This window comes from Juglans regia, chromosome 5 (assembly GCF_001411555.2).
Source record: "Juglans regia cultivar Chandler chromosome 5, Walnut 2.0, whole genome shotgun sequence".
NCBI classification, from domain to species: Eukaryota; Viridiplantae; Streptophyta; class Magnoliopsida; order Fagales; family Juglandaceae; genus Juglans; species Juglans regia.
The window spans coordinates 20,944,058-20,957,848 of NC_049905.1; positions in this window are offsets into that span (position 1 = coordinate 20,944,058).

Consider the following 13,791-nt stretch of genomic DNA (forward strand, 5'->3'; position numbering starts at 1 on the left):
TGAGCATCGTTGATAGATGATTCATCAGATGGATCTGCATCAGTTTTCTTAAGAAATATCATCTTGTCCTAAAACAATAAAAACATTAAAGTTAGTATAAGTAACAAAAATATTATTAGACAATTGAATTAAAAAAATTTAAACTTAACATAATTTATCTATGCTTCGTGACTGGTACAAACACCATCACGATTTTTATGTTTAGCATACAATTGGGTCAAATCTGAGCAGAGGTCGCCACAAATGGTACCCTTTAACTAGATCACATTCAGCAAGAGCAGTGAGCACTTGCAAAAGACTGCACCAAAACAATCTAGTGCCACGCCGACCGATCCAGCTTCTAGTACTACTGCCAGTGTTGAGAGACAACCCCCTGGGGTTACTTTGGATCAAATACAAGCTCTATTTTTAGAGTTCGTTGAGTCCATTATGGAGAAGTTTAGAGATCTGGATGGACGCATTAAAATGTTACAAAAGGATATTGTTGATCTACTAAGCAAATAGATCATTTTAATTATTATTTTACTTTTTTATATTGTATTGAACATTATATATTTAGGATGTAATTAATGTATGGTTTTTATTTTTCATGTTTGCTACCTTGTTTATCTTTTTCATTTTACTTACCGTTCATGATAATGTAAAAAATGATATTATCTTTAAAGTTATATTTATATAAATTTAACATAAAAGAAATCACTATAAAATTTTGAGATTAATTACATAAAATTAATTTATGAATTTATAAATATTTTAACTCGTCGTAAATCATAATATATAATATATAATAAATATGGTGTCGAACTGGTTTGAACGATATTTGTTTTGTTCAAACAGTAACGCATCCTTGCCGCCACATTTTCCCACCAAATAAAGTTAAGTTCGAACAAATTATATATTGTTCAAACATACATGAATTCCCTGTTCGAATCTATTTTTTTCCGTTCAAACGGTTTTGCTTTTTTGAGACGATTTTATTCGTCACAAAATATCTTGTTCGAAAGAATATTTATCTGTTCAAACGAATTTAGTAACTCAGCCATTTTTTGAGACGAAATGTAAATTTCATCTCCAATAATTACTTTTAAGGATGAAATTTAATTCGTCCCTAAAAAATTTCGTTCCTAAAAGTAAAATTTCTTGTAGTATATATATATTACTAGTTAATTATAGATAAATTGATTTTCCATGCAAAAAGCTAGAATTAATTAAGAATCATGTAAGCCTATGACTCTCCCCTTTTTAGAGAGAAAACTTCCAACTTTTCTCTAAAGACTTCATCACTCTGAAATTAGCTTGAGTGGCTCCCCTCTCTCTACCTTTCCTGTTTTATTTTGTTTGTGTTTTATGTGTTTTATTCAGATCTAATAAAGGAAGAACACTCTCCGGGTGCTCCCAGTCTCATCAAATTTTAATCTCTGTTTCTCCTTCTACACAAAACCTCTGCTACACAACCCTTGTTTCAAACCAAACCACAAGGACGAAGCCGAAAGGAAGGCCTGGTGGTGCTCGTGCGGCTGATGGCTTAGGGAAGGTGGAGGAAGGACAAGGGACAGTGGAGGGTGCTCACATTTCGCGATGGGAGCAATTCGTGGTGCTTACGATTCGTGGGTGCGATTCTTGCCTCTTTAGTGCATCTGTTGGGGGGGAAGGGTGAGGGATGGCAATGGTGGCAATGGTGGCGCAAGGTGTTCGTGCGGGTGGGCGAATGGCCAAGGGATGGTGGAGGAAGGTCGAGGGACAGTGCTGCTCGCGAGCTCATGGCTAAGGGGAACGACATGAGGGTGCTCGTGTTTCGTGATGGGTGCAATTTGTGGTGGGTGCTCGTGAATGCAATAGGGGCAGCGAGGGATGGTGGCAGTGCTGATGCTAGTGCTCAGCCGATGCTTGAGTGGGGTAGCAGTAGTAGGTGTAGAAGCAGGAGGGGCAAGAAAAAATAAATGAAGAAGAAGAAAAAAAGGAGGGGGCAATAGGATTAGTTAGAGATGAAAGCTAGGACAATGGTTTTTCTGTAGTCCAAGTGTTTTTTTTTATATATATATATTTTCTATGTATTTAGAGTCACGTGTTTTTTTTGTTCCTTTTCTTCATTTTTGACTCGAGTGAGGTGTTGAGCCATATGATCGGTTGCAATCTGGGGCAAGAGTTGGTCGAGAGGGGTGGGCAATGCTCTGGCAAGTGATCGTGTGGCCGATGCTTGTGCGTAGGAGTCGCCTATGCAGTGGAGGCTGGTGTCTATGCGAGAACTGGGTGCTCGTGTCGTCTGGGCTCATGAAGCTGATGCTTGTGGTGGGCAAGCCGACCGGGCTCACACCGATGCTCATGGTTCTCTAGTTTTTTTATTGTGTTTATTATTGTAATTTTTTTTGTTTTTAGTTAATAATAAAAAAGAAATAGGCTTTGGACTTGGTGTCCAAAGCATTATTGTCTCGTCGTCCTCCCTAGGAGGACGAAGGGGACTATTTAGTTCTATTTTTACATAGTGTTTTCTCTGTTAGGAGAGAGTTTTTGGAAGTTAAGACAATGTCTGTCATAAAGTAATTTGTGTGCGGGGATGCCCCAAAGCAGATGCGTAGTTTGGTTTATAGTCCAGATTTTCCTGTATTGATAAGTCATAGTTGTAACTTCAGTTCAATGAATGAAATGAAGTCTGTTTTCATAAAAGAAATAAAAAAAATAAAAAAAAAATTATGAATCATGTATCAGATCAGTGAGCATTTGCATGTAACACACTGGAAATCCATTTGTGCTTGTAATAATGAAGTCCCCCATCCTGAATTTATGTTGATCAAAAGGCAATTACAAAGGACATAATTAATTAACATTCTTAGGATTTTTTCCCCTTTCCTCTTTTCCACCACATAAGTTAAGATATATTATAAATATAATCATCTACCTCTTTTCATCAGTTTAAACTTTTAGAATAATTAATAATTTCACATGATATATTAAAGTAGAGGTCTTGAACTAAAATATTGATTTTACACTTCATCCAATTTAATTAAATATTATATTTATTAAGCTCACCTATTAAGGACAGATCGATATATTATAAGAGAACCGATAGATATTACGTAGAGATCCTACATAAACAAATTTACAAATTAATGATATTATTTAATGTGATATGTTATATTCACTTTATAATAAAATGAGTTTTACAATCTAATGTACTACATCAAAACATGTTAGTTAATTGTGAATTTTCTTTTATAAAATCTCTGTGTAGACCAATCAAGCATTGCTAATTTTATTTTAAAAAATAAAAATCTATATATGTACCTTTTTGATCTATGAGTTTAAACTTTTAGGATAAGTAGCGATTGCATAATATATTATATATATTAATTATTTTCTTTGACACCTAGTATGATAACAAACTGTACGTACGTAGTACTAATTTGATATGTATCAAGCAATAAAACTGAACACGGATTAATTAATTAATTCATGCCCACTCGGAACTAAACGTGCTTGCAAATTAAAAGATCGAAAATAGAAGTCAATTAAATTACAAATAATATTATCATTCAAGATCAATATCGTGTCTCTGAAAGTTTCTTGCCTGAATATGTAGTGCGCGCAGGATCTCCAAAAGCTTCTACATGATATATATATATATATATATATTATATATAATATGTTTCCGGCAATGAATCGATCTGCCTTTTCCTAAACAAGAAATTAAGAGTCAGATCATCGGGTTGACCTTTTATTGGCCGTTTGATTATTTGAGGCCTTGTTTGTTTTCCAAAAACATCTCATCTCATCTCACCTCATCATTACAACTTTCCCAAATCCCCACACAAAATAAAATAAACAATTCAACTTTTTCAAATCCCAAAACAACAATAATATTAAAAAATATATTCTAACAATATTTTATTCAACTTTTTAACTTTAATCTCAACTCATCTCATCTCATCTCATCTCATCTCTGAAAACAAACGAGCCCTGAGTTTCATGATGAAAACATGATCGGCAACTGTATGAATGCAGGCACAGATCATTCAGTTGACAAATTGATGTTCATGTCAAGAATTGGACAAATTGATGATCATCATGCAGTCAAAGTTTCTCTCTTAAACATTGTTGGAATTTGGAAGTGTGAGCTATATATTTCTTGGTGGACTTTAGTAAATCTTGAAATGGTCATATGTATTAACCTAATTAATATTTTATATTCGTAACGATAATTTCTTCCTTCTAGATAATTTTATATCTATGTGAAATCACTGTAGGTTCTTATCCCAAAAGCTTAAGCTAATGGAAAGAAGTAGATTTTATTATTTACTTTATATCTTAACACATTGATTATCATATAATTTTACCTCTTCTTTACTCAAAATGAGATTACAATTGTTAGACACAATGGTTTTTTGAATTTCCAAGTTGTATTAATGGTACTGTGGCAATGTGTATTTCTACGCTTTTACAAGAGGAATAATTCTGTTACAAAAGATTCCAATAATAACAGAAAGGTAAAAGTTCTATATTCTAGAGTATTCTAAAAGACTAAGGTATTGTGCTAATACGCCCCCTTGAGTCCAATGGAGTGTCAACTACATTAAGACTCATACAAAAAAGAATGAAACTGTCTGAAACTAAAGGTTTAGTAAAGACATCAGCTAGTTGTCCTTTTTAGCTGCAGTGGGAAACTTTGAGAGTGTTTGCAACAACCTGATCTCGAACAAAGTGGTAGTCAACGGCCATGTGCTTTGTCCGCGAGTGGTAGACTGGATTTGCTGTGAGAAAAGTTGCTCCAATGTTGTCACACCAAAGAGTAGGTAGCTGTGACAAAAAAAAATACCAAGTTCACATAGTAGTGTTTGTAGCCAAATCAATTCAGTAGCAATAGATGCTAAGGATTTATACTCAGCTTCAGAACTGGATCTAGCAACTATCTTCTGCTTCTTAGATAGGGCTGCAAACGGTCCGGTCCGACGATGGACCGAAAATTTTCGGTCCATTATTTTTCCGGACCGGACCGGACTGAACACCCAAAGGGACCGGACCGGACCGATAGCTATCGGTCCGGTCCGGTCCAGTCCGTCCGCCCTCTTTTTTTTCTTTTTTTAATAATTAAAAAAAAATTATTTAAAATACTAAATTAAATTAAGTGACTTATTAATGTGGATTATGTAACAAACTTAATAAAAAAATATTTTATATGGTCAATGATAATAAATTATATGAAAATTATATTATTAATTTATATAATTACTATATAATTAACTAATTGATATTATATATTTATTAATTCATAGAATATTAACAAGTGTTAATAGTATATTTAAAATTTTATATTGTTAATAGTGATAAGTTAAATGAAGATATATATAAAATATTATTAATTTATAGAATATTAACAAGTATTAATAATATATTTAAAAATTTATATTGTTAATTGTACAATTATTATATATAAAAAATATATAAAAAATATTTTTTTTTTTAAATTTTTCATTCGGTCCGGTCCGGTCCTAAAAAACCGTGGACCGTGGACCGGACCGAATGATTTCGGTCCTCTAAAATATGGACCGGACCAGACTGGTCTAAGTCTCGATCTGGTCCGGTCGGTCCGTTCGGTCCAACCGGACCGTTAATCACCCCTATTCTTAGAGCTCCAGGAGGTCCAGTGCCGCCCAAGAAAGATGCAAAATCCACCAGTTGAGCGTCCGTCGTCTGAACACCCTGCCCAGTCAGCATCGGTGTAGGCTTGAAGGTTGAGCTTGGAAGACTTCTTAAAGATCAAACCAAAATTCATGAGTACCCTTTAGGTATTTAAAAATCCTTTTGACAGCAGTCCAATGAGAGAGTTTGGGGTAATGCATAAACTGACATACTTTGTTTACAGCAAAGGCAATGTCAGGACGTGTCAAGGACAAATATTGTAACCCTCCTACAACACTTCTGAACAAAGTGCAATCATCAAATTAAGGTGAGTCATATTGAGACAGCTTAAAAAAAGCTGCCATAGGTGATGTTATGGCCTTGGTTGAAAGCATATTGCTTCGAGCCAACAGATCTTTGATGTATTTATGTTGTGACAAAAACAAGCCAGTATCAGTGTAATCAACCTCAAGACCAAGAAAGTAAGAGTGTACCAAGATCTTTAAAAGGAAAAATAGTAGCCAAGTCCGAAATGAGAGAATCAATAGCACACAGCTGTGAGGAGGTGATAACCATGTCATCAACATATATCAACAAGTAAATGGTCAGATCACCACGAGTTAGGATAAATAAGGAATGATTTGTTTTTGAAGCAGAAAAACCATAGTTCAAAAGCCAAGTACTGAGTTTGGCAAACCAGGCACGTGGAGCCTGCTTGAGACCATAGATTGCCTTATTTAACTTACATACATAGTTAGGGTAATCAGAGTTGATAAGCCCTTGAGGCTGCTGCATATAAACTGTGTCAGTCAAAGTGCCATGTAAAAAAGCATTCTGAATATCAATTTGGCGCAGAGGCCATGCTTGACTAATAGCTAGAGATAGGATCAAATGGATGGTGGTTGATTTAACAACAGGACTAAACTTTCCGTTATAGTCCAACCCCAACTATTGGTGGTAGCCCTTGGCTACCAACCGAGCCTTTCTTCAAGCAAAAGATCCATCAGAATTAAGTTTAGTTCTATAAACCCATCGGCATCCAAGAATATTAAAAGTAAGGAGAGGGGGTACCAACGTCCAAGTGCTATTTTGAATCAAAGCATTATATTCAAGGGACATAGCATCATACTAGTCAGGAAATTTGAAGCAGTTGAAAAGCTAGAAGGTTCATCTGGAACGGCCACCATGCTGTTGAGACAAGTCTGTTGTGGGTAATGAATCGTGCCATCCGTGAGATTCCGTGGATGTGGTTTGACTCTGTGTGATGATAGGGGACCTGGGAGGAACAAGAGAGGAAGAAAAAAATTGATTTTGTAAAGGAAGAGTGGGATTCAAAGAGTTCATGTGAGAGGAAGGAGAGTTTGAGGGATGAATGTTAGCGGTAGAAGAAGATAAGGATGAAGGATTAGGGATGCGAAGGGAACTAGGGTTCAGGATATTGAAAGGGGATGGGCTGAGATGATGGGCTAGGCCTGGACCAAGAATAGATTGTTGAAAGAAAGGAAGAGATACTTGAGTTTGGGCCAGACTTGTTGGAGTGGAACTAGGCTTCAGTTTGGAGAAGGGAAAGGAGCTTTCATCAAAAGTTACATCTCTAGATATGTAAAGTCTATTTGTGTTGGGCTCAAGACATTTATAGCCTTTATGGGAAGTACTGTACCCTAAAAATATACATGACAAAGAGCGAAAATTTAGTTTGTGTTTGTTATAGGGCTTTAAGTTGGGCCAGCACTCACACCCAAAGACTTTCAAGGAAGAGTAATTAGGATCTTTATTATACAACATAAAATCAGGTGATTTGTTTTTGAGAGCTTTGGATGGAAGCATATTTATTAAATGGACAGAGGTTTCAAAGGTTTCAACCCAATAAGTTGTGGGTAGAGAGGAATGAACTAGTAGAGCAAGCCTAGTTTCGAGAATATGCCGATGCTTACGCTCTACTAGCCCATTTTGTTGATGAGCATATGGGCAAGAAAGTCTATGTGTAATGCCTTGTTGAGAGCATAAAGTAGTGATGGGCTTAAATTCGGCTCCACCATTAGTTTGGAGAGTACTTAACTTACAATAAAAAAGACGCTTAATGAAAGGCAAAAAACGTGAAAAGATAGTTTGAATATTAGATTTCATTTTTAATGGAAAAAACCAGGTATAACGAGTATAATGGTCTACAAAAGAAACATAGCAACAAAAATCATTGTTTGAAATAGCTGGAGATGGGCCCCAAAGATCTACACTGATGAGTTGCAAGGGCCTAGTGTAAATGGATTGGCTCGGCCTATAAGCTAGCTGATGGCTTTTTGCAAGAGGATAGGCAAAGCATATTCAGGTGGATTTGCTTGGAGAAAGTGGCAAACAATTGGCATGCACAATCTTGGAGACAAGCTAAAGAGAAGGGTGACCGAGTCTTTGATGCCAAGTTGGGAGAGTAGTCCGTTCACCAAGATTAAGAGAGGCAGCAACGGATTTTATTAAGGGAAAGGTATACAAGCCATTATGAGTTGGACCTGTGAGGAGGGTTGTCTCCGTCTGAGAATCCTTCACAGAGAAATGAGTTGCATGAAACTCAAAAAAGCAAGAGTTATGGATGCAGAATTGTAAAACATATATTAGATTTTTCGAAATAGAAGGAACGTGAAGAAGCTACGATGCATGCGTGAGTGGCCACAGGCTATTTTTCAGAGTAAAACAAAAAGAGTTAGAAGTAAGGGAGTTGTCACCAGTATGTTGGATAGGGAGGCACGATCCATCATCGACGCGAATTGTATATGCACCAAAGTATGGTTCACTGTGAAGGTTAAGGTTAGTGAGATCACAGGTAATATGGTGAGTGGTTCCTGAATCTGGGTACCAAGTTGGGTCTGAAAATGATGTGGAAGAGGCATGGTTTACGGCATGGTTGGTAGAGAAAAAGGAAGGTGGATCAATTTGATAGGAGTGGTCACATCTGTATCTGCACTGAATGCCCTTGTTTGTTGCAAACTTGGCAGGTGGGTCTTTGGCCACCATGTGTTTGAGAAAAGTTTCATGAGGAATTATATGAAGTGCCACCACCACGGTTTTTTTGAAATCTGCAACCACGTTCTCTGCCTTGTCTTCCACCACAAAAGTAACTTCTTCCTCTTTGATCTCAGCTACTGTAACTAACAGAAGACTCAATGGAAGGTTTAGTAGTATTAGCAACATGAGAAAGTCTATTCTCTTGAATCAGCAGTAATTGATAAAGCTCATGTGATGAGAGAGGGTCAGATCTCGTGGTGACTGAAGTCACAAAAGTTTCATAGGTTGGTCCAAGACCAGTGAGAAGATAGGTGACAAATTCCTTGTCTAGAAGAGAATTACTCGTTGCTGCCAGTGTGTCAACTAGGTTTCTGACCTTTTCAAAATATTCTGTAATGGAAAGATCACCACGGGAAAGATTTGCAAGCTGAAATTTAACTTGGAATTCTTTGGCTTGTGAATAAGAAGCAAACATTGATTTCAAGGAGAGCCATAGCCCTCATGCTGTGCTTGATGAATGCACTTGACTAAGAACAGAATCTGAGAGGGAGGAGAACAAAACACTGAGCACCAGTTGATCTGTTCACCTCTAGGTAAGGTAATCTGGGTTTGCTTTTGGCTGACTACTGCCATTAACAAGTAAAAATTGCTCAGGACAAGAAATGGTTCTATCAATGTATCCATGGAGGTCTTGACCTGGAAGATATTCAGAGAGTTGAACTTGCCAGAGCAAATAATTTTCTGTAATAAGTTTTGCGGTAACTACATGAGAAAAGGAAGAAAGTATAGAAGAGTGAGGCTAGGGAAGAGAGGAAGATGTGGGCATAGCCATGGATCATGAGACAGCTAGTCGAGCTACTCTAATACCATGCTAGACACAATGGTTTTCTAAGTTTTCAAGTTTTATTAATGGTACTGTGGCAGTGTGTATTTATACACTTTTACAAGAGGAATTATTCTGTTACAAAAGATTCCAATAATAATGTAACACCCCGTATTTTAGTGTATTTTTATTGAAGGATTATTTTTATTTTATTCAAAAATTTATTCTCTTATTTTAAATTACTGGATTTTAATTGGATTATTTTTAGGATTTTTAATTTGGTGAAAATTAATTTTTTATGTGCTTTCTTAATATTTATTTATTGTTGTGCATTTAAATTACTTTTCATATTTAATTAATTACTGTGAGATTTAATTATTTCAATTTGACTTTACCATTACGTTTAAATTATTTTATTTAACTTGTGGTTTTGAAATCGTTTCTGTTGGATCATTTTTGTAACCCAAATTATGAGGATTGGACCTCGTTTCTTTTTCCTCCATTTTTCTTTCATCTCCTTTTCTTTTCTCTTTCTTTTCTTTTCCTTATTTCTCCTTCGGTTTCCTCTCTCCCGCGCGCGAAGCCCAGCCCCCTCCCTCTCTCTTCCGTCCGTTCCTTCTTCACCACCCAGCGCCGCCGTGCGTCGACGGTGGTTGACACCGCCCAGTCCCCCAGCCTCCCCAGCTGCCGACTAACACTTCCCTCCAATCTCAGCCTCCCTTGCGCCGTCGTTAACCTCCAGTAGCCCTTCAAAGCCGCGGCGTCACTTTCGCTCCAGCGCCGCCGTCGCACCACCATTGGCCACCATCTTCACACCACTTCATCCTCGACCTCTTGGCAGCCCATTGGACCCAACCTCACCTCCGATCCATCACCGGTGAAGCTCCACCATCCACATTTCCGATTTGGGTATTTTGGTCTTCTACTGCCCATTGCGCCGCCACCCACGGCCAACCTTCACCACCACTAGCTTCACCGACCTCCTTAGGCCCTACTCTATCAATTTTGGGTCTTCGTTTGTCTTCGTTGAAAAGTGGATATCTGTGACCCACGGCCACAGTGTATTTTACACTGTTCTGTAGCTATTTTTCCACTTCTTGTAGCTTCGTGATCCTTCGGAAATTGTTACATTTCACTGTAAGTATTTCTCCAAAGAATTCTTGTGAATTTAATGTATTTTTACACTAACACATTTCACTGTATTTGATCTGTTGATTGGTTTTGCCGGACTGAGTCCGAGGAGTACGAGGGTCGGATGGTTTGGTGATTGGAGTTGTTTGGTTGGATTGATTGGGTTGGTTATTGATGGTTGTGGATTAGAGTTGGTACATGTGCATTTCATGATTTCATGCATGATCATGTTGTAAAGGAAACTGGATTTTCGTGTGTTGCAATCATGTTCATGTATTTATTGAAAATTGGGTTTTCATGTGAAATGATTTATTGGGTGGGTGTGTATCACGAACCCCAAGCCGAGATGGGGTATTATCTCGGTGGAGCTCCTCTGGTTACTCGGGAGCGGAATATACTGAGTAACGTCCCCTAGATTGTCGCTGGGCGACAATGAGATCGGACGAGAGATTCGTGCCGACTCCGTGGTCCTTCTGCTGGCAAGGACTAGAGGATGCTTGGCTACGTACGCGCTGGGTGCGGAACTGGGTATCGCTCGTTGTGTAGTGGATGTGTTCCCACGTACGTATTGGGCGCGGAAGTGGGCATCCCTACGAAGCCAGGGTGTGCGGATGACCCATAGGGGAGATCATGGTGCATACATTAAAAATGGACTGTTTTCTGGGAAAATAGTGTGAATTGGATTTGGTGTAAATCATTTTCTAGGAAAATGTTTTACGAATTATTTTTGGGCCAATTGGGATTTTGGCGTGCGTTGGAAAATAATCATTTTCGGGGAGAATGATGTTTTGAGGAAAAATGCATATTTCTTCATATGCATACATGTTGGTTGCATTAATGCATTTTTATTCCTGAGGATTATTTGGGTTATACTTACATGCGGTACCATTTTGTGATAACGCAGATTTTGATGCAGATGTAGATGAGGGTGAGCCTGAGGAGTCGGCTCCACCCGGGGAGTGATCTGGGATCACTTGCTTAGATATTTTATTTTACTGTATTGTATTTTAATTTTGGATGACTGTATAACTTTTTAAACCCTTTTACTGATGTTTACTTGTATTTAAATTCTAGTACTTAGTTGATTAATCCGCTGCGTTGTTTTTATACACTGTCGCTTGTACACACACTTGGCACTTTCGCTGGGATGTGTGACCGTGTTGTCATCATCCCGACGTCTCGATTCTTGTGTTTCCTTACATAGGGGTCGGGGGCGCCACAAATAATATAAAGGTAAAAGTTCCATATTCTAGAGTATTCTAAAAGACTAAGGTATTGTGCTAATAACAATCTCTCTCTTTTAATTAAGTCCCTGACTAATGTCCTCGTCAAGCCATTCTATCGCAAATGAATTGAAGCATGCAGCTCATATATATACTACAATTTTGCTTGCATGGGATTTGGGTAGCTCCCATATTATTTATAACAAATTTCTCTCGTATACTCAATTTGAGGTGTTACAATCTCTCTTTACAGGTAATTAAGATACATGATCAGAGACATGTAATGATAGGTACTAAATCCTATATATGATCTCAATGATCGATCGAGATTAATTATAAGTTTTATAGATTAATTTAACTACGAAAGATTAATATTAATTAACCCCGTACTTTTCAGACATTGCATGCATTAATTAATCATGATCATGTGCTAGCTGATCAATACCGATAATTATTAATTACGTGCATACATGTGTAATATTATTGATATATATATATATATATATATATATATTCTACCTAACTTTGTCTATATATTCTACCTTCCGATCGATCATCTGATTTTTATTATTTTTAATCAAGGAACCATGAATATATAGTCGGTGATCGGGTAGAAGAACAAAAACGTACCAGCCGAGAGATGGACATCAGACCAGATCATAGATACAGATCATCTAGAGAGAAAGAGATATAATAAAAAGACATCATACACAAAAACTTGATGATCATGATCAGCCTGCTACTAATTAATTACATGATCCATGATGAACAGGGCAAGTATTCCAGCTAGCTCCTTAATATATATATATATATATATATATATATATACACATATATAAGAAGGGCAGAAACGTCCCTGTTTGGTGTAAGTTTCTTGGCAAGACAACGCAAGGAGTATGTATCATTCATGACTCAATTATTTAATCTTAGATTACGTGTGTTCGTTTGCGTAGGTTGACGTGATACCATATAATTTGCATGCACAATATACATATACAGATCACGGCCCGTCGTTTCACAAGACATGTCCTTTTCTTAATTTTTCTTTCTTACGAGCCTGATAGATATCATGTACTCGTCCGCCTCGATGAAAATAACAAATGGCCTACTTCTAAATTATATATAACGTTTTTAGGATGATCGATCAGTAATATTAATGGTACTGGATTCGACCCACGTACGTACACAAACGCGTACGCTTTGAAAGGAAAACATGAGAATATTTAATCTCGACGTTCTCGGTAACAACAATATAAGGAATAATTAGATCATTTAGTGATGCATGCAAAATAGCAATGAGATCGATACATTATATAGAATTGATCCTTTCAGGACTTGACCACATTTCACGCTTACATTGCTTATAATGGAAGAAAATTACAGAGGATCTCGTTTCAGGCCCTTATTCCACATAAGGACTCTTAATGTTCAATAAAAACAACAAACAAAAAATTACAATGCTGAATATACCATGCATAAAATCCAAGCTGGAAATTAGTGATTATTCATGTAACAATTCAAATTGATTCAGGGGTTTGAATATTGAAGTTTAATAGCCCTTTGGTGGTGGTGGTGATTTGTAGTAATATGGGATTGGGGAAGACTTGGATGGTGGAGGAGGTGATTTACGGAGGTATGGTGGATGTGGCCAGTGAGATGCCGGAGGTGGAGACTTGGACGGTGGATAAGGTGACTTATGAAAGTATGGAGGATGGCGCCAATGGGTTGGAGTTGGAGGAGACTTGTAGTGGTATGGAGGATGTGGGAATCGAGATGGAGGTGGTGGTGATTTGTACATATACGGAGGTGGAGGTGATGGAGGTGGTGGTGACTTGTAAACATATGGAGGTGGAGGTGATGGAGATGGTGGTGGTGGTGATTTATATATGTAAGGAGGTGGAGGTGATGGTGGTGGTGGCGACTTGTAGACATATGGAGGAGGAGGTGATGGAGATGGTGGTGGTGGTGATTTGTAAATGTAAGGAGGTGGAGGAGACGGTGAGG